General features: G+C 37.9%; 1 non-coding gene across 1 annotated transcript; it reads right to left on the bottom strand.

The window, feature by feature from the left end:
• Window positions 1-2,034: 2,034 nt before the first annotated feature.
• LOC123389201 lies at window positions 2,035-2,138 on the bottom strand. Its single transcript, XR_006603800.1, has one exon. It is a non-coding gene; the product is annotated as a small nucleolar RNA U13 (small nucleolar RNA).
• Between the last annotated feature and the right edge of the window lie 18,544 nt (window positions 2,139-20,682).

Genomic DNA, 20,682 nt, shown 5'->3' with positions numbered 1-20,682 from the left:
CTTAAATGTAATTTGAACTCTTGCCAGTAAAAAAAAAAATTAAACACGATGCAAAGACCCATTCCCTAAAGACCCTCTCTAATTATCTCAAGTTGGCAAGAGAGTTTGCCTTCTGGTGTTCGTAAGCTTGTGTGCTATCCTCTACCTCAAAGTGCACCTTCTTCAAGTTCCCAGTCCCACCTGCACCTGCCCTAAACACTCTGCATTGAGCTAGACTACTCCACTCACTTGGGAGTCTATTAATTTTTTTCTCCCCTTAACCACACTAAAGACTTTGCTTAGTAAAGCATTTTGAAGATTTAGAAAGTGACTGTTCAGTCTGCTTAGGATTTATATCCCAAACAGATGTGCCAAGAAGTCATAGGAATCAAACTGCTGTTCTGTGAGCAGAATAATATATTAACTTGCCTTTTAGCAGTTTCGATTGCACAGCTGTACAAATTGCAATGGAGTCTTCATAGCTAGAGTTGCTTTTAGCAAAAGCACATCTTCTTCAGGATGGAAGTTTTAACATAGCAGGCATCTTGAGGGGCATGCATCCTTGTAAAAGACTTATTATTTGAGAGAAATTCATCTAGGAAATTGAGATATGGTAGTATTTAACCTACCTTGAGGAATACTCTGCTTTTCTTTTTTTTTTTTTTTTTTTTTTCATATCTTGCTTTATTTAAGTCCATGCTCATATATTTACATATTTAATGACCGTTAGGATACAAACCATCTTTGTTGGATCTTTTAATATCTAAACAATGGCTGATTATTGAGCTAATAACTTTTAGTTTTAATTTCTTAGGATCAATATCCCAAAATCAAATAGCTAGGGCAAAGACTTGATTCAATACCAGAATTCCTCTTGAAAACCAAGTGGTTGCCAACTTCATTTCAGTTTACAGTGTAACACTGAGCTAATGCAGGAAAGAAAAAGCCCTGGCAGATGGATAGGCAAACAATTCCCATTTATACTAAGAAAGTTAACCCCTACATACTTCATTTTTCTTTAAATGAAGCAATAATAATGAGTATTTATTCCTTTTTCACTGATGAGTATCTTGCTCATGGTCAGATACTGCCTGTTTGCTGACTGGCCCTCTTGCAAGTTTTAAACACACGGAGTTAGAAAAGCATATAAAATATTTAAATTTTCATCTTGTAGAATTCAGAACTGTTTAAAAAAGTGTTCCCATTGTTTGGGTAATAAATACAGTGACTGTCCACAAACTGTTATAGTAAATTAAATAGAATACCTTAAGAATTTATTCATTAGTAGTTGGCAGGCTTTTCCACTGTAGATTAGGGATCCATGATGGTATGTGCATCTTGAGTAACATGATGTAGTTTAGAACTTACTGTTCATGAACTAACATACTTTTAAACTCTGTTGGTAGTAACTTCAGACTAAGGGCAAATCATCTAGCACTCCCAAGCATCTTAGTTTCTCCATAGCCTGCTTCTTACAAAACTGTCAGATTCTTAGTCTCCTAAAAGCAGGTATATAGAATATTTAAAAAAAGATTTTATTTGAGAGACAGAGGACACAAGCCGGGGAGAGACAGAGGGAGAAGCAGACTCCTTGCTGATACTCTGCTTTTCATCATAATAGCTGAGCTGGATATTATTTCATGATGAAAATAAGGAGCTCCTAAATAATGGTTCCATCGTCTTACACTTTCAGTCTTTCTGAGCCTCAGTTTTCTCAACTGTTAAATCACGGTATCAGTACCCATCTTATAAGGTTGTTGTATGGGGCCAATGAAAGCTTTATAAATAGCTTAACAAAGTGTCAACCATAGTAAGTGCTCAACAAATGTTAGTTACCATAATTATTACATTTTGTTTCTCACCTTAGCAAATTAAAATGCATTTTTTAATAGTTTCTCATTTTACCCTTTCAACCTATGGGTAGGTATGGTGCTAAGTATATCCCCATTTCATAGTACAATTAACAGAAACAGGTTAAATAATTCAGGGAAAGTAATTTTTTCCAAGATAACATAGACAGTAATTCACATCTCTGGCTTCTTTTTATTCCCCCCACATCAGACAGGTCATGTGCAGAGGTCGTAACAAGGTTGGAGGGAGTCACATGTTACACAAATACGTGAACACCCAATCATCAAGCTTATGAACTACAAAAGGATCCCACATCTGTGACTTCTAATTGAATATTCCTTCTGCACAGAACTGTTGAGTTCTGTGACAGGGACTTTAGTGAAAGGAGAAGGCTAATATTATACTAAAGGAAGACTCCTCCACAACTTTCATCTAAGAATTGTTACTCAGGTAGAAATATATGAACCTCTAATTCTGGCAGCCTAGAAAGCTATATGACCTGAGAGCCCACTAGCTATGATACAAATCCTGATTTGAATCAAAACTAATATGCGCTTAAAAGTTTTGCTGGATTTTGAGTGCCTGGGTGGCTCAGTGGGTTAAGCCTCTGCCTTCGGCTCAGGTCATGATCCCAGGGTCCTGGAATCGAGTCCCGCATCGGGCTCTCTGCTCGGCAGGGAGCCTGCTTCCTCCTCTCTCTCTCTCTGCCTGCCTCTCTGCCTACTTGTGATCTCTCTCTGCCAAATTAATAAATAAAATCTTAAAAAAAAGTTTTGCTGGATTTTGATGAAAGGGATCAAAAAGAAAAAAAAAGTGAGCTCAAACAAGAGCAGGGAGCAATAAGCAAACATAAAAGTCTGAGTTGTCATGGGCAAGTACCAAGAACGGTCCAGGTCAGGGAGACTGAGCTTGGAGGCACAGTGCAAGGTGTGGAAATCACACCTGAAATTCCTTCCTGCTTTGAGTCTGGTTTTGCAAGAGGAGCTTCAGAGATACCTCCTCAGTTGCATCTCAGATCTCCTCTCAGAATCAAATGCAACTATTCTCTACAGTAAAGCAACTCCCAATTTGGGTCCCTGGGATTTCCATAAATTAAGTTCGAAAAAATATAAGCTCACAATTTAAAAAAATCACCAACACATAAACCACCATGAGTTTAGATCAACAGAAACAACAAGCAATAATTCATAAGAACTGAAGGACTGGAATTGGAGTTGTCATTTGCAGATTATTAAATAACCTTTTATGAACCATTTAAAGAAATCAAACGTGGATCAAAATCGATCTAGAAACAAGAAACCAGAAAGATTAGTAAAAGAACCGAATATTACTTTTTGGCCTTATAGCTATAGATTTTGAAATTAACAACTCAGTAAATTAAATCTGTTAAAGACAGGTTTAGTGACCTGGGGGTTATATTCAAAGAAATTACCCAGAGTGCTAACACAGAGTACAGCAGACAGAAAATATGAAAGAAGGGTTAGAAGACATGGAGGGTAAAACAAGGCTTAACATGTCTAATCAGAGTTCTAGAAGTAAGGGAGAGAGAGAACAGGAGAAAGTCCATATTGAAAAAAATAATGGCCAAGAATTTTCCTAAACTGACTAAAGATAAATCCACAGATAGAGAAAGCACAGCATATTTCAAGCATGATAAATAAAGAAAAATCCACACCAAGACATATTGCGATGAAATGGCACATTACCAAAAATGAAGACCTTAAAAATCCCAGAGAAAAAAGCCAGGGCACCTACAAAGAACAAACAATAAGCTACCAGAAGATCTTTAAAAAAAAAAAAAGGAATATAACAATAATCTATTAGTGCTCACAATACCCTCAGTAGTAGTTACTGTTATTATTTCTATTTTAATGAAAGGAAATTCGGGCTGAGAAAGAAAGCCCATGGTCCTACAGATATACAGCAACAAGGATGTAGCTTAGAAATGCAAGAATGAGTAGAAAAGTAGGTCATAAAACACTGCTTCAGCCATATGCAACAACATATGAATCTTAGGACATAATCTTAGGATGAATCTTAAAAACATAACACTGAGTGAAAAAAGCAGGTGGCAGAAAACTATATACAGAATACCATTTTTATAAAGTTCACAAACAAAACTAAATAATATATTGCTTAGAAATGCATACATGCATGATTAAATTATCTTAAAAAGCAAGAGACTAATTACTATAGACTGAATGTTTGTGCCCCCCCAAAAACTCATGTATCAAAACCTAATACCCAATGAGATAATATTAGGAGGTGGAGCCTATGGGAAGTGATTAGATCATGAAACCAGAGCCCTCATGAATGGGATTAGTAACCTGATAAAAGAAGCCAACACGGCTCCCAAGTAGTTCCTTCCACCACGTGAGGTTACTGTGAAGAGATGGCCACGTATGAACTGGGAAGCGGGCTCTCATCAGATGTGGAAGCCCACCATGCCAGCATGCTGAATTTGGACTTCCAGCCTCCATTAATATGGGAAATAAATATTTATTGTTTATAAGCCCTCATCTGTGGTATTTTGTTATAGGAGCCTGAACAGCCTACAACAGGACAATACACAAAATTTCAGATAGTAGTTACCACTTCAGAGATGTAGCAGAAGAGTGGAATGAGAAGAAGCACATGTTGCAGAAAGCAAAGGCTACACTCTAATTCTTAGACTCGTGGTAGGTAACAAGTATTCATTTCATTGCTGTATGAGCACATGTGACTTCTATTCTTTTGCATGCATCAAATGTTACACGATAAAAATAAAATTGCCGGGTGCCTGGGTGGCTCAGTAGGTTAAGTCACTGACTTCGGCTCAGGTCATGATCTCAGGGTCCTGGGATCGAGTCCCGCATCGGGCTCTCTGCTCAGCAGGGAGCCTGCTTCCCTCTCTCTCTCTGCCTGCCTCTCCGTCTACTTGTGATCTCTCTCTGACAAATAAATAAATAAAATCTTTAAAAAAAATAAAAATAAAAAAATAAAATTGCCAAAGGACTGATTTTTAACTGGATTTTTACAATATATTTAAAAACCACTGGTTAATCCTTCTGGCTGATGGTTGAGGGATATAATCAGCCTCTAGAGTTTAATTGCCAAATTTTTGTAGTGAATCACAAAAAGGCTTCCTGCATAATTAATGGAAGACAATGATGGAAGTCATTCCTGGCTTGGGATTTTAAATTCTTGGTCTTGTATTTTCTCTCCAAATAGAACAGTCTATTCACACAGCTCTAATAGGTGTGCTATTTACATCATTTGTATGGCTATCTTTAACCATGCATTTTAGATGGTAAAGAATAATTTCAAGGGACGCTCGGGTGGCTCAGTTGGTTGAGCAGCTGCCTTCGGCTCCCCCTCGTCGTGGGATTGAGTCCCGCATCGGGCTCCTTGCTCTGTGGGGAGCCTGCTTCTCCCTCTGCCTCTGTCTGCCTGTGCTTGCTCTCTCTCTCTGATAAATAAATAAAATCTTTAAAAAAAAAATAAAGAATAATTTCAATATAAGAAAAATATGTTTATAGAATACATTAGAAAAAACGTTTCACTTTGTGTTTTAGGTCACATAATTAAGTTGGTAACAAATGAAAAATCTGATGTCCTTTTTTTGGGTAGTGGGATTGTAAAATATGAATTTCAATTTAATTTAATTTAAATTTAAATTTTGTGAACCAATTTTCTCAGGTTTTTTTTAAGGCTTATTTATTTGAGAGAGAGAGCACACAGGTGAAGGGAAGGAGCAGAGGGAGAGAAAGAGTCTTAAGGATGGAGCCCGACTCAAGCTTCAATCTCAAAACCCTGAGATCATGACATAAGCTGAAACCAGGAGTCAGATGCTTAAAGGCACCCCAATTTAAAATGCTTTATCCTATTCTCTGTATTTCCTGCATACTTAGTAGTTTGTGATTATCATTAAAACATCTTTGAGTTGGATAAATTATCTGGCAAAAAAATTGAGTTTTACATATTTTGGGTGGTTGTGTGTGTTTAATGCCATAATAGAGATCTATATAATCTTCTCCTAATTAAAGTTCATAAACTTGACCTTCCCTCAAGAATTTCCCCCCAATCTCAACATGTCATTTTATCTCAGTACAGGAAAGTGTTTCCTAAACATAATACATGCAATTTTCCCCTCATGAATGAAAAATGAAGATTGTTTTCACAGGAGTAAACCAGCCTAGTAGTTTATTAAGTTTAATGCATTATTAACTGGAAGACATGATTTAAAAGATTTCTGTATAATTTTTCATTCCTTTGAATAGTAATACAATCTGATATTAATACTATAATTTCCTAGAAAAGTAAAAATGATTTCCCCATAGGTAATTAAGATAAGCTTTCAAAATGCATCCCTATTGAATACATACTTACTAATATGTCAATTTCAAATCTTCCTTTTACAGTTTTTAAAAAATTCATTCACTCATTTATTCATTCATTTTAAGTAGGTTCCATGTTTGAACTCATGACTTTGAGATCAAGAGTCACATGCTCTACTGACTGAGTCAGCCAGGTGCCCCCTCATTTTTTTCAGTTTTTAAAACTGATGTTCATTAGCTTAAATATGTTTTTTAATGTAGAGTTGACTTTGGTATTTGCAAGGCATTTGTCCAAAGGCCTTTATGGTTCCTCAAATTTAAAACAAACAAACAACAGCAGCAACAACAAAAATAAAGCTCTATGGCTTAAAACTTGATCTACGTAGACAAAAATCAGGTTGCACGGAGAGAAGCAAAATACAAGAGAGCCAGAATCTTGACAGTGCCCCTGTACCCAATGTCACCGCTTCCTGAAACCTGGCTGCCTCCCAAGATTACCCACATAATAAATTCCCTCTTTAGCTTTAAGTTACTTCAAGTTGGTTTCTGTTATCTTCATCAAGAGTCCTAATACACATAATTATGCTGAACATTTGGTAAGATATATAATTCATTCTGTTGTATGGACCCAGTGATTCTCAGTTAATCTTTCTGATACCTTACTGGTATCACGGAGCTAAGAATCCTTTTGCGAAAGAAAGGTACCTGAACCAATTGGATTCAATCTGACTTTTGAAACAGGATTTCAGGGCTGAAGGAGCATATCAAGTAAAGAGCATCTCTTACAGAAGGCTGCCCCTTCTTATTTGGGTGGTCCACAGGTTACAATGTGCAACTAGATTTAGGTGATAAATGAAAAGAGTAAAAAGATTTTCAATATACCAGTCCTCTGTAATAGAGATAGTAGCTCTTTCTTTGAAGCCTAATACTGAAACCAGATGCTTAGTTTTATGACTTCCTTCTCTCAAACAGCAAGATAAGAAGAAAAACATACATAAGTCAGTTAGTGTTATCAGGAAGTGATTATTAGTTTTGTTGAAAACATAATGCCTTTGGGGCTTTGAATGAAAGTACTAATTTAAACCATTCCTGGAATGAATAAATATTCAAAAAGAGTGGTATATAAACTCTGCATGCCTCAGGCTAACATAAGTATTTATGACTCTCGTGTGTGTTCTTCTTTGGAATTTTTCTCTTTCATCTGAAAAGTGATTCTTTCACCTGCATACCCTTTAGGAATCAAATTTAGATACAAAGCAGTGACAACTTGGATCTTGCCCTCTGTATAATAAATCAACGGATGTAACTCCTTTCCATTAAGAACAGCTCGCTAATAACCAAGTAGGCATGCTTTAAATTAACCTGATATACAAGAGTCCAGTCAAGTTGTAAATCTATGGATTACAGTCTCACCATATCTAACTCTATATTTTGTAAGAGTCCCTTAAAGGGTGTACATTTGGTAATTAACATTTTAACCACATCAGGATTGAAATTACATATAGTGTCTCAAAATACTCTATAAACTCCTCAGAACAAGGAATGTCTTTCCTATCTTTTTACCTCTATCAGCTGCAAGCTGGGGTGAACTGGAGAGTTGTTTAGTAGTGTATGGAGTAGGATTAATAACAGTAATGGGAGAGTTGGCCAGAAGTGAATAGATGAAACAACATGGGAAGAATGTGGGGCCAGGCTTAGCAAATGAGCAGAGGCCAAGGGTAAGGAAAATATGGGCTGGACATGAGGGCAAGTATGAAGCAAAATTTTGTTCATACTGAAATACAGTCATATCCAGGATACAGAAACTTGGAAATTTCTTAAGACCCACTCTTTTGGGGCTATGTGGTTTTCAGGACTGGGTTTGATCGGCTTAGAGAATCAGAATGGCAATGGGGGAGATAAAGGAGGAGGTACTGCTATTAATTAAAGATTCATGATTGAGCTGCTTGAGATGAAGCGAGGATGTATGTATCTCCATCACAAATTCACGTGTGCAGGAAATACAAGTTTGTTTTCCTATAACAGTTTCTATTTTAAGTTTCCATTCCATCAGGTGTATCAATCAGAAGATAGTAAGAAAACAGAAACTGCTGTAGGTGTTTCAGGCAGAAGGGGATTTAATACAGGAAATAAGATGCTTAACTCTTTGGAAAGAGCTGGGGAAACAAACTGTTGAGTATGATGTTATCTGTGAACTTGTCATATAACCTTTATTACGCTGAGATATGTTGAGATATGTTCTTTCTATACCTAATTTGTTGATTTTTAAAATCATAAATGGATGCTGAGTTTTGCTAAATGCTTTTTCTGCATTTATGCATAAGATTATGATTTTTTAAAGAAGATTTTATTTTTAAGTAATCTCTACACCCAATCTGGGCCTCAAATCCACAACCCCAAGACTGAGTCTCATACTATACTGACTGAACCAGCCAGGTGCCCCCATATAATTTTTATCCTTCATCCTGTTAATGTGGTGAATTATATTCATTGATTTGTGTATGTTGGATAATCCCTGCATCCCAGGGATAAATCCCATTTGATCATGATGTCTGAAACCTTTTAATGTGCTGTTAAATTTGGTTTGTTAGTATTTTGTTGTGGATTTTTGCATCTTTGGTCATCAGAGATATTGGCCTGTAATTTTTTTTTTTTCCCTCGTTTGGCTTTGGTATCAAGGTAATGCTGTCCTCAAAATAAGCTTGGAAGCATCCTGTCCTCTTCATTTTTCTGGAAGAGTTTGAGGAGGATTGCCATTAATTCTTTAAATGTTTGGTCAAATTCACCTGTGAAGCCATCTGGTTCTGGCTGGGAGGTTTTTTACTTACTGCTTCAACCTCTTTACTTTTTACAGATTTGTTCAGATTTTTTTTTATTTCTTCATGATTCAGTCTTGGCAGATTGCATGTTTCTAGGAATTTATCCACTTCTTCTGGTTGTCCAATTTGTTGGCATATAATTTTTAGTAGTCTCTTATGATTCTTTTTATTTCTGTGGTATCACCTAGAAGTCTCCTCTTTCATTTATAATTTTATTTTAGTTCCCTCTTATTTTTTCTTAGTATAGCTAAAGACTTGTCAATTCTGTTTATTTGTTTAAAAACTCTTCATTTTGTTGGTCTTTTCTATTTTCTTTATAGTCTTTATTTCATTTTTGTCTGCTCTAATCTTTGTTTCTTTCCTTCTGCTAACTTTGAGCTCAGTTTGTTCTTTTCCTAATTTCTTCAGTGTAAATTGTTTACCTGAGATCATTCTTTTTTCTTTTTTTCTAAAGCAGGCATTTATTGCTATGAAATTCTCTCTTAGAACTGCCTCTGCTGTATCTCATAAGTTTTGGTATGTTGTATTTCCATTTTCATTTGTCTCAAGATGCTTTTTTATTTCCCTTTTCTTCCTTGACCTATTGGTTGATTAGGAGCATGTTCATTTCCACATATTTGTGAATTTTCCAATTTTTCTCTTTTTGTTGGTTTCTAGATTCATTTCATTGTGGTGAGTAAATATACCTGGTATGATTTCAGCTTATATTAAGACTTGTTTTGTGGTCTAATATATGATCTATTCTGGAGGAGGTTTCATGTGCATTTTGCTATCCGTTAAAGAAATTACTCTCTCGGGAAGGATTTCAAAGGTACTAATCAAGAAAATCTTGTAAATGAACCCACTAGGTTTATTATAAAGGGACAACTATTGCAATCATCTTACTCTCTCTCTCTCTCTTTCTCTCACCCATGTATCTCTTTAACTCACCCCACTTTTGCCAGCTCTACCTGCAGCCACCACATCCAGACTAAAGGGTCACAGAGCAGAGTGCCCCAAATCTTCTTGTGATGATGACAGCAGATGGGGGCGGCAAAGTCAAGTTAGGAGAGAAGTAGAAATTCTAGACTGAGGGAAAGAGCGGGTGTTTTCTTTTCTCTTCCTTTAGAGTATATTCCCCGGAGCAGATTCTACATTATGAGGTCCTGAGTGCCCACCTTTTCCCCACAGGACAATGAAATTTTGGTACCCTGCCATCCCTCTTTGTTCCACCTTCTTCACAGCTCTGTTGTTTCTCTTAACACCCACCCTCCTGTTGTCAAAAACTGTTCTTCTTTTTGGGGGGACAGCAACAGAACAGGTCTTTGGAGCTGCCCCTGGAGCCAGAGGTGTCCTGTCCTCTCCTCTTTCACTTCAGTTGCAAATATTAAAGGCCATTCATGGTGGGAAGGGAGCTGGGAGGACCATAACCCTCTTGCTCAGCCTTCGAGATCTAACTCAACTCAAAGAATATGTCCTCCTCAAACCTTCTTCCGTCCACTCTTCCTACCTCACCTCACCGTTACCGTTCTTTCAGCTAAACTATCCCCCTCCCCCTGAAATTCTGAAATGCCATTTACTTTTCTTGTACAGAATTGATCACCTTAAACCTTACAATACCCTTTAAGCCCATGCCCTATCTCCCTTGATAGAGATTGGGGGACGATGAGCACTGTTTGGGCAGGGTCTACATCTGAGTTATATCTGTGTCTCCCACAGCATTTAGCACAGTACCCTTTAGCATAGCAGATGCTCAGTAATGTTCAGCGAATCAACCACTTGGTCCTTGCTCCACTCCCATAGCAATTCACCTGAAGTTTGAGGGTCTGTACATGCCATTGCAACCCCTTTGCCTACTTGGGAACTTCTCTCTGTCCTTTCCCTCCCTTTCTTTATTCTTTACCTCTACAACAATTCTCATTGCTTACTCTCGCTGCCCAGCCCCATCTCCCACACAATGGCCCCTTCAGAGATATACACTTGCAGTAGCTGCTGATCTCTCCCTTTACCTCCTGCTCTTTCTGATGTTTAAACATCCTTAGATCTATTGCTAGACTGCCCTGGAGGCTCACTGTAACCAGATTTCACCTGTTCAAAAATGACAGGCAGGATGGCCTCAAAGTATAACTTGCTCCCAGTTTCACCCAGCCCTGGAGAGAGCAGCAGTTCTTGGAACTGAGCCCAGCATTAATAACCTGGTGGAAAAAAGAGACAAGAGTAGTACCTGCCTTATAATCATGGTGCATTAGCCTTTTTATGTAAGTAGTTTTTCTTGTAAGAGGCAAGACCTAACTTGTTCTAGATATAAATCCATATAATAAGCCAGATTCTACTGTAACAGTTAACCATTTGATGATCTCAAAATACGAAATTTGAAGTTATAAAATATGCTTATGAGGACTGAATACACCAATTTGTGTTTTTCTAGCAAATGCCTACACTTGATCTTAGCCAAAAGGCCAAGAAGCAATCTAGCAAATGCTTAATACACACACATGCATGCACACACACACAGTTTTTTGTGTGTGTGTGTTTTTTTTTTTTTAGATTCTCTTCATTTATTTGATAGAGAGAGATACAGCAGGAGAAGGAACATAAACAGGGGAAGTGGGAGAGGGAGAAGCAAGCTTCCCACTGAACAGGGACCCCGATGTGGGGCTTGATCCCAGGACCCAGGGATCATGACCTGAGCCCAAGGCAGACAACGACTGAACCACCCAGCCCCCCCCCCCCGCTTTTACTCCCCTCCACACAGCTTTTAAGAGAAATTTTTCTAATCATGACTCTGTACTGTAATTAGAGGGAAGTATCTGCCACATTCTACTAGTGAGATTCTTGGGCTTGAAGAGGTCTGCTGATGGGTTTGATGGCCTACAGCAAGAAATTGAATCTGGCTAGATCACTTTGTATAGTAAGTGAACTTTCTTTGAACTCTCATCTCTCACTTTCTTACACATGACACGTTTCTTTGAAATCTCATCTCAGTTTCTTATATGTGACACCTAAATTTCCATTTTTTTTCCCTTCCTGGGAAGAAAATTGTTTTTTCTTTTCTTTTTTAACGATTTTATTTATTTATTTGAGATAGAGAGTGAGAGAGAGAGAGAGAGAGAAAGCATGAGCCAGGGGACAGAAGGAGAGGGAAAAGCAGACTCCCCACAGAGCAGGGAGCCCGAGATCATGACCTGAGCTAAAGGCAGATGTTTAATGGACTGAGCCACGCAGGCATCCCCTAGGAAGAAAATTTTTACTAGACAAGGTGATGTGTAAGCAAATACACTGCACATCAACACAACTAGAGCCGACAGTACTGGTTGCCCACCCCAAATATGTTCTCTCCTTCTTCCCTACTAAGAGGACCCATATATTATTGGAGGCATCAATATACCCAGCAAAAAGAACAGCTTCCCTTAAAAAACATACAGCTTCATGACTACATTCTGGACAGTAAGGTAAAAGCAAAAATGTTATGAGGGACTTGGGAACAGACTACTTAGAGGTGAACTTAATCAGCTGGGGTGCAGTCCTTTAGCCCTTCCTCTTTTTTATTGGCTGTAATATGCATGTCACAGCCGGGTTTCTAATAGCCATCTTAAACCATCACTTCACAAGCAAAGCACAAGAATGGCTGATCTATAAGCTAAAAGGAACCCTGATGTCTGGTAACTATGGTGCTGCCAAATCAGCCCTAAATACATACCTCCTTCTAAACCTCTTCCGCATGAAAGAAAAATAAAATACCATATTTAAGTCATTATTATTGTGAATTTTGAGTTATGTATGTGTGAATCTAATCATACCTGACAAAATAACACTAGTTAAAAAAAATTTTGTTGAGTTCTAAACAGGTGAACTAGGATGTACTTAAATCTTTCTTCCTTTTGGGATGCCTGGGTGACTCAGTGGATTAAGCCTCTGCCTTGACTTGGGTCATGGTCTCAGGGTCCTGGGATCAAGCCCTTCATTGGGCTCTCTGCTCAGGGGGATGTCTGCTCCCCCCCCCCTTTCTCTGCCTGCCTCTCTGCCTGCTGGTGATCTCTCTCTCAAATAAATAAATAAAATATTTTTTAAAAATCTTTCTTCCTCTCAAATCATTATAAAGTGACTGAAAACCAATCTATTTTAATATTTAAATAATATTCTTTACCTTTGAGGGTGGAGTGATTATAAGATACATGAGGAAGGTTATGGGATGCTGATAAAGTTTGTATCTTCATCAGGTGTGTTCAGTTTGTGAAAATGCATTGAGATATTTTTAAATGTGCACTCTTTGTAAGCATTTTATATATCAGTAACAAGCTAAAAAATATATATACATAGTAAATCAGTCTCTTGTGTGGAATTATTAATCATAATAGTTAGGATTAAAGATTTTAAAAGGTCAAGTCCTCAGAGAATTGTGAAGATTAAATGAAATAATGAATGTAAATAATTCAGTTTAAACTGTCGAGTCCATGCATCCCATGAATATTTTGGGGGAACTTACTGTGCACCATTACTATTAGGGTCAGCTATAACCATTACTATATAATATAATTGTTTGCTTATTTATATTCCTCCCAAAGACTAATAAGCTTTATGGGGACAGGGACTATATTGGCTTTGTTCACATTGTACACACAGCTCAACACGGTGCCAGGCAAACAGCAGCTCCTAAAGTAATGAATAACTGAATGAATATGTTATAGGTTATATAACCTCTTGCAGCCACTAGAAGAATGTACTTCAGTTTCAAACTGATGTAGAAGTGATCTTTTAGAATTCATTCGTAAATTAGAAGCAATCTAAGGCTCTTCAGCATCAGTATTAAATCAAGAACTACAAGTAAAAATTCCGGCAATTCTCTTAACGCTTCAGAAATCATGTAGTCCAAAATATAAGAGGATGAAAATCATAATGCAATTATCACAAGAAACCATCAAAAGCCCTTAACTACACTAGTTAAAAAGACTGGAACAGATTAACTTCTTGATATCATAATGAAAATGCAAACACTATGACTAACACATACCATATCAAAATAGAATACTTTCATTGCATGGCAAGAGAGAAAAGATGTCTGTGTTTTAAGCAATCAAAGAACAAAATTGAAAATGCAAGCAACTGGAAAATGGCAATCCATAGAAATTCCTTGTTAAAATACGGTAAATGTAGGACTATAAATTTTCTATGTAATTTAGAATATTCTCCTTGGTGGTTAAAAAAAAATTTTTTGTCTAGATTTCAAAAGGAGAGAAATATCAGTTGACATCTATAGGAGACCTATTTTGGGGGTGCATTCCCAGCCCACAATCTTTTCTGTGAAAACTGCTTCCTTCACAAAAGGGCAAGCTTACACAACCAATTCTGTCCCATAACACTCCAGCCACAACTTATTGGACAATTAGAGGACTCTTCACCTAAGTTGAACCTATCAGAATCTTTCTCATGCAGGTCTTTTTTTTTTTTTTTTTTAAGATTTTATTTATTTATTTGAGAGAAAGAGAGTGAGAGAGAACCTGAGATGAGACAAGGTCAGAGGGAAAGGCAGACTCCCCGTGGAGCTGGGAGCCTGATGCGGGACTCAATCCCGGGACTCCAGGATCATGACCTGAGCTGAAGGCAGTTGCTTAATCAACTGAGCCACCCAGGTGCCCTTCTTTTTTTTCTTTTTTTTCTTTTTTAAGATTTTATTATTTAGTTGAGAGAGCAAGTGATGCAAAGTGAGAGCATGAGAGAGAGTGACAGAGTGACAGAGCATGAGCTGGGTGAGGGTGGCAGGGGCAGAAGGAGAGGGAGAAGTAGACTCCTGGCTGAGCAGGGAGCCTGATTTGGAACTCTATCCCAGGATCCCGGGATCCTGATCTGAGCTGAAGGGAGATGCTTAACTGACTGAGCCTCTCAGGAGCCCCCTGAATTAGTAAGTCTTAGTCTGCAGGTAGTGGTGAGCTCCAGAACTGGAGGGTCAACTAGAGTTGGGGCTCAGGTTGGCACCACGCCTATCTGAAGTTTCACAAAAGCCAAAATTTGGGGGGAGCAGAAACTGTACATAAGTAAAAGAAATCTGCTTGAAAAAAAGGAAAATGGAATATAAGTACAAAAAGTACAGAAGCAAGGCACCATGAGTAGGGTGCAGGGTAGAGGAAGGAGATCTGCTCCTGAATTTTAATTTCCTATGATATCTGGCTGACAATGTTTCATACTTTTTAAAATCATTAATCAATTAACACCTCATCCCTCTCCAGTGTCCCCAACCCTACTTTTTGGGAACAAATATTTCTTCAGCATTTACCATTTGTCAGACACTGTTCTTTGCATCAAGGATACAGTAGCAAATAAAAAAGAACAAAATCATATTATTGGGGTCAAGTGGGACAATTACAATGAACATATAAACAGATAATTATAACAGACTAGTAAATGCAGTGACATAGATAAATGCAAGATATTATGAGAAAAGAATACCTTACTTGGCTTAGTGTTACTCTCAATCAACGTTTTATTGGAAATAGCTTGAGTCAAGTTTTGTATCTTGCAACCAAACGAACAAAAACAACCCCTGCTTGAACATCTTATTTAAATACATTTTTTAAGGTTTTATTTATTTATTTGAGAGAGAGATCACAAGTAGACAGAGAGGCAGACAGAGAGAGGGGGAAGCAAGCTCCCCACTGAGCAGAAAGCCTGATGTGGGACTCGATCCCAGGATCCTGAAACCATGACCTGAGCCGAAGACAGAGGCTTAACCCACTGAGCCATCCAAGTGCCCCTTAAATACATTTATATTGTTCCCCCTTAACCCCCACCCACAAGGATTGGTTAACCTACCTAGGTTAGAATTTAGGCCCCACCACTCATCAGAGTATGACCTAGCTCATATTACAGAACCTCTTTGTGCATCAGTTTTTTCTTTTACCTCACAGGATTGACTGTGAAGACTCAGTGGGAATTCATATTCAGGGCTTTAGAAGCATGCCTGACATTTGATAAGTACACGGCAATTGTCAGTTGCCATTATTATTGTTTTGTTGCTGTTGTGACCATTATGTTCATCTTATGTTTGCTGCAGTTTGAAGATGTTTCATCTGGGAAAGGCAGGGTGGCAGTATTTGCTTATACTGATTGTCATGCTTAAGGTCTGGTCCTCAGCATACACAGAGACTAGTTAGGGTTAGTCATACAGGTAAGTAGGTATTGCTATAGAGATAGAGATGTAATAGTTATTGTATCACAACAAATTTTATTGTCAAATAAATAGGGAATTCTGGTGAAGCCACTGGCTCTACTAACTCTGCTATCAGAGATCCAGGCTAACCACTCTTCCATGAACATAATCTATTTACAAGCAGACTACAGACTTTTTTTTTCTTAGTAATAACCTCAAGCCAGGCCTCCTCCAGGTGGGTATTCATAACTGGAGATTTGGGCACACTCTGTGTGCCCAAATCTTCTAACTAACTAACTTAACAGAGATTTCTTAGATCTGTCATTCCTGCTGATGGGTGATCTCATCCATCAAAAGAATTTTTGAGTTTCTTCTAATTTTGTTTCTCAGAAGGAAATGTTAACTTTAGCTTTAGCCTTGCGATAATCCCCAATATGAAAGATCATGTCAACCTTTTAAAGATAGCTTTATGCCATTTAAAGTTACTGTGTGCTTTGGCCATAATAAAATGAACTAATATTCCTGAAGATGAGTTGAGTCTAAAATTGTCTCCCTCCGATCTTCTTGGAATCCTTGCTATTTAGACATCTCCAGAGGAACAACTGCTTAAAGCTTTGACTCGTCTACATGAGAGAGAGTGCTTGGCACTTAAGTATGCTTTAATAGCTATCACTCTACAGAACAGATGTTTGTGTGTTTCGTGGGCATCATAAATATTAAGAACGATGTTATATGGATTGGAAAGCACTTCCCATTAATTGTTAATGCTCACTATGTGGATAGAAGAGGGAGATTCCTTGGGGGAAAATCAAGATACATTTTTATGTCTAGCATTACTGTATTTCAATTTCAAGGCAGAGGATGAAGAGAATTAGTCACTGATTTCTTGAATATAATATGAAAATTCTAATTAATGTAATGCTTAGTGTCCCTTGTTCCTTATAGCTCCATAGTGAAATATGTAATATACAACTATAACAGAGGTGTGATGGAAGAAGGCAGAGGTGGATTTAAAGACAAGTTTCACAAGATTACTCAGTGATTATGAACTCAATTATTAATTAGCCTTTCTGAATTTAGTTATTTAACCTATAAAAAAGAGGCTAATGTTACCTTATCTCATAGGGTTGTTATGATACTTTAATAAGAAATATATGTAAAGATCCAGATCAGTACCTGGATTCCAGTTAATTTTGCTCTGTTGTCAAATTAGAGATGGTGAGTGCTTGATGTGAACTATGCAACAAAAATGGCCAGTGTGTATCTAAATTCTTTGAGTTTTTGGCAACTTTAGATTGTTGAAGTTTTTTCATATAGAAGGCTTTGCCCAGGCGTAACTGGGTGGCTCAGCCAGTTAAATGTTTGCCTTTGGCTTAGGTCATGATCTCCAGGTCTTAGGCTCTACCTGTGGTCAGGAGTTGGGCTCTCTGCTCTACAGGGAGTCTGCTAGGTTCTCCCTCTCCCCTCTCCTTCCCCATCTCACCTGCTCATGCTCTCATTCTCTCTCTCTCTCAAATAAATAAAAAAAATAAAATAAAATAAAATAAAGAAGAAGTCTTTGCCAAGTAAGACAACAGATTCTTCACTGATATCCCACAGGAAGGTCTAGTGCCTACTGTTCTTTCCTTGTTGACCATGACATTTTTTTCATTCCTTTATTAAGGGACCACTAGAATCATGAAGATGATATGGTCTCTGACCTGAGCACGTTCATAAACTACATGAGAACAAAGATGCAAAAACAATTCCAATATCATGTGATAAATATTATCTCTAATCAAGGCAAGGTAGAGGGCTGTGGAAGGACAGAGGAAGCACACAGTTCTGTTTAGTTGACAGACATAGCTATATTAAGAAATGAGAAATTGAGGTACCTGTACCAGGCAACAAAACATATGGGATGCTATGAAAAACAGAAATGTGCTAGTTAACTCGGGTTTCTGTACAAAACTACTTACCTTCCTGGTAAAAGATAATTTGGTTTTGCTACCACCAAAGAAAACAATGCTTTCATGTGAAAACTAAAAACAAAAAACAAAAAAACAAAGACTTTCTCTCTAGAACTGACCTATGTCTGTTGATTAGCTTTGCCATGAGCAGCTGCAGATGAAGTCAACTAAAATTCTGAAATCAAATCATGCATAACACCAAGCTGTTTTTTCTGGAATGAATTTTAAACTGTTGAACAAAGCCTAAATTTTAAATTCTTTGGTATGTCTCCCAAGTAGTCTGATTCAGTAAATTGCAAAAGAAAATAGAAACGAGAACAAGAATTACAGAAAAGTGAGATTTCTTTTTTCCAGAACATTGACTCTACTTTGGCCAGTGGGAGTCAGCCTTTTTTTTTTTCTCTTTTTTTTTAACTGAATAATAAAAATATTGTTGGAGTGCCTGGGTGGCTCAGTGGGTTAAGCCTCTGCCTTCGGCTCAGGTCATGGTCTCAGGGTCCAGGGATCAAGCCCTGCATCTGGCTCTCTGCTCAGCAGGGAGCCTGCTTCCCCCATTCTCTCTCACCTGCCTCTCTGCCTACTTGTGATCTCTCTCTCTCTGTCAAATAAATAAATAAAATCTTTAAAAATATATTGATTTCTCCCTAGCCCTACCTAGCAAATGTTGAATAAATAATTTTTAAAAAAATTTTTTAAAGAAGTTCCAAATGATTAGTCTACCTAGGACATTTTTGTGTCTCAAACTTTCCCTGGAAGAGGAATAGAATGGGAAAGGCATCACAGAGGAAGTGACTTTTGCTACTTTGGAGGATAAAATTTGTTTGGGAGGAAGAAGAGAAAAAAGAAATGCTCTCTCTTCCCCCAGATTGCACATATGAAGGTCTCTGATTTCCTACACATACCGTTTTCTCTCTTTGGAATAGCTTCTCCTGCATCTGTCCATTTCACCATCACGCTGGTGAGGCACAACCATTTGTTAGCATTTCTTAGAGCCTTTCCCAAATTGGCTAACCCACTGAAATAACTGCCAAGGTATTTCTTGGCACATTATTTTGACCAAGGGTTATTAGTTAGGATTCCTATGTGGTATTGGATGTTTATTAGGCTTGGGCTTGTGTAGCTTTGGAATATCTGCATCCAGGAGAACAATGTAAGGGAAGAAGAAAATACGGCCATTAGCATAGGAATCTAGTTAGTTGTTCTTTTATGTATCAAGAAGTAGAATCCAGGATTCTCGTTTCTTGAGTTTCAAAGTAAGAGTTTCCCTTTAAATCCTAAAGTGGAGAAAGTGCCTCCAGGTACTAGTTGCTATAAGCCCATTACTCCATAGAAAGAAATCAAGGACTAATGGTCTAATGTCTAATGGTCTGAGTGGGGTTGCTGAGCACCAGGCTCTGTCTTCTCCATGTCCAGCCAAAGGCTGAGAATAAATGCAAAACCTAGAATTTGACTACAGCCATGTTCTACTTCCACTGCAAACCCTGAGTGTGCACAGAGGGGTTCATTCCATACCTCTATGCCTTTACACTTCCCTCATGCCCCAGCTAGGTGCAGATATAACTCTTTATACGTAGGCCCTGGACCCTCCCCCAAGTAGAGTAACTTTGTATCTTCCTAACTCCTGTCTTTCAACTTCAAATATGTACATGAGTACATCTGTGATCTCTGCACCTTGGAAGGGCATGAAAGTAGGTTTTATAATAGTCTACAAGGAAAACTGGACAAGGAAAGGGTCCCTTTAGAATCATAGAATATTAGTCCTCTCAGAGGATATTGTATAGCCCCGTCATCACACAGATGGGTAAACTAAGGTCCAGACATAGAGCTTTTCAGTGAAGGAACTAAGTCTCATATCCAGGACTCCTCATCTGAAAGCCTTTTTCTCTCTTCCACCTTAACTTCCATATGAAAATGCTGTTGTAGAAATGTAATCTTTGAGCTAGAGAAACCATTTTTGAGAAATTCATGGAATTGCCAGATAAAACACAGGTTGCCACGTAAATTTGAATTTCAGATAAAAAAATAAAAATTGTTGGGCACCGGGGTGGCTCAGTGGGTTAAAACCTCTGCCTTCAGCTCAGGTCATGATCTCAGGGTCCTGGGATCGAGTCCCGCATCGGGCTCTCTGCTCAGCAGGGAGCCTGCTCCCCCCCACTCCCATCTGCCTCTCTGCCATCTTGTGATTTCTGTCTGTCAAATAAATAAATAAAATCTTAAAATAAAAATAAATAAATAAATATTGATAAGTATGAGTATGTCCCATGTAACATTTATCTGAAATTAAAATTAACTGGGAATCCTGTGTTTTTATTTGCTAAGTCTAGCAACCTTAAGCATTTACTCTCATCAACAGAGAAAAGGTGACTTATGATTCAGTGAACTTGCCTCCAGATCTTGTTGTAAAGCTTTCCCACTGGCAGAGAATAGAATGGGGATGATAATATGTTCAAGACACAAAGACAGAAGTCACAGAGGGGACACATTAAAGATTAGACACCTTAGGAATCATTTTGAATTAAAGCATGTCACCCTCTTGATGCCACAGCAGGGAAAGATTCAAGCTTTGTGTAATCTGAAATCTATAAGTTGTTGGGGACCCTCTTTAAGAAAAATAATGCAAAGTTACAAGAACAAATTTAAGTATA

The sequence above is a fragment of the Mustela putorius genome, unplaced genomic scaffold (assembly GCF_011764305.1).
Source record: "Mustela putorius furo isolate JIRA1106 unplaced genomic scaffold, ASM1176430v1.1 tig00003962_pilon_pilon_pilon, whole genome shotgun sequence".
Taxonomy (NCBI): domain Eukaryota; kingdom Metazoa; phylum Chordata; class Mammalia; order Carnivora; family Mustelidae; genus Mustela; species Mustela putorius.
The sequence above is the reverse complement of the archived record's forward strand: the minus strand, read 5'-3'. Positions and strand labels throughout refer to the sequence as shown.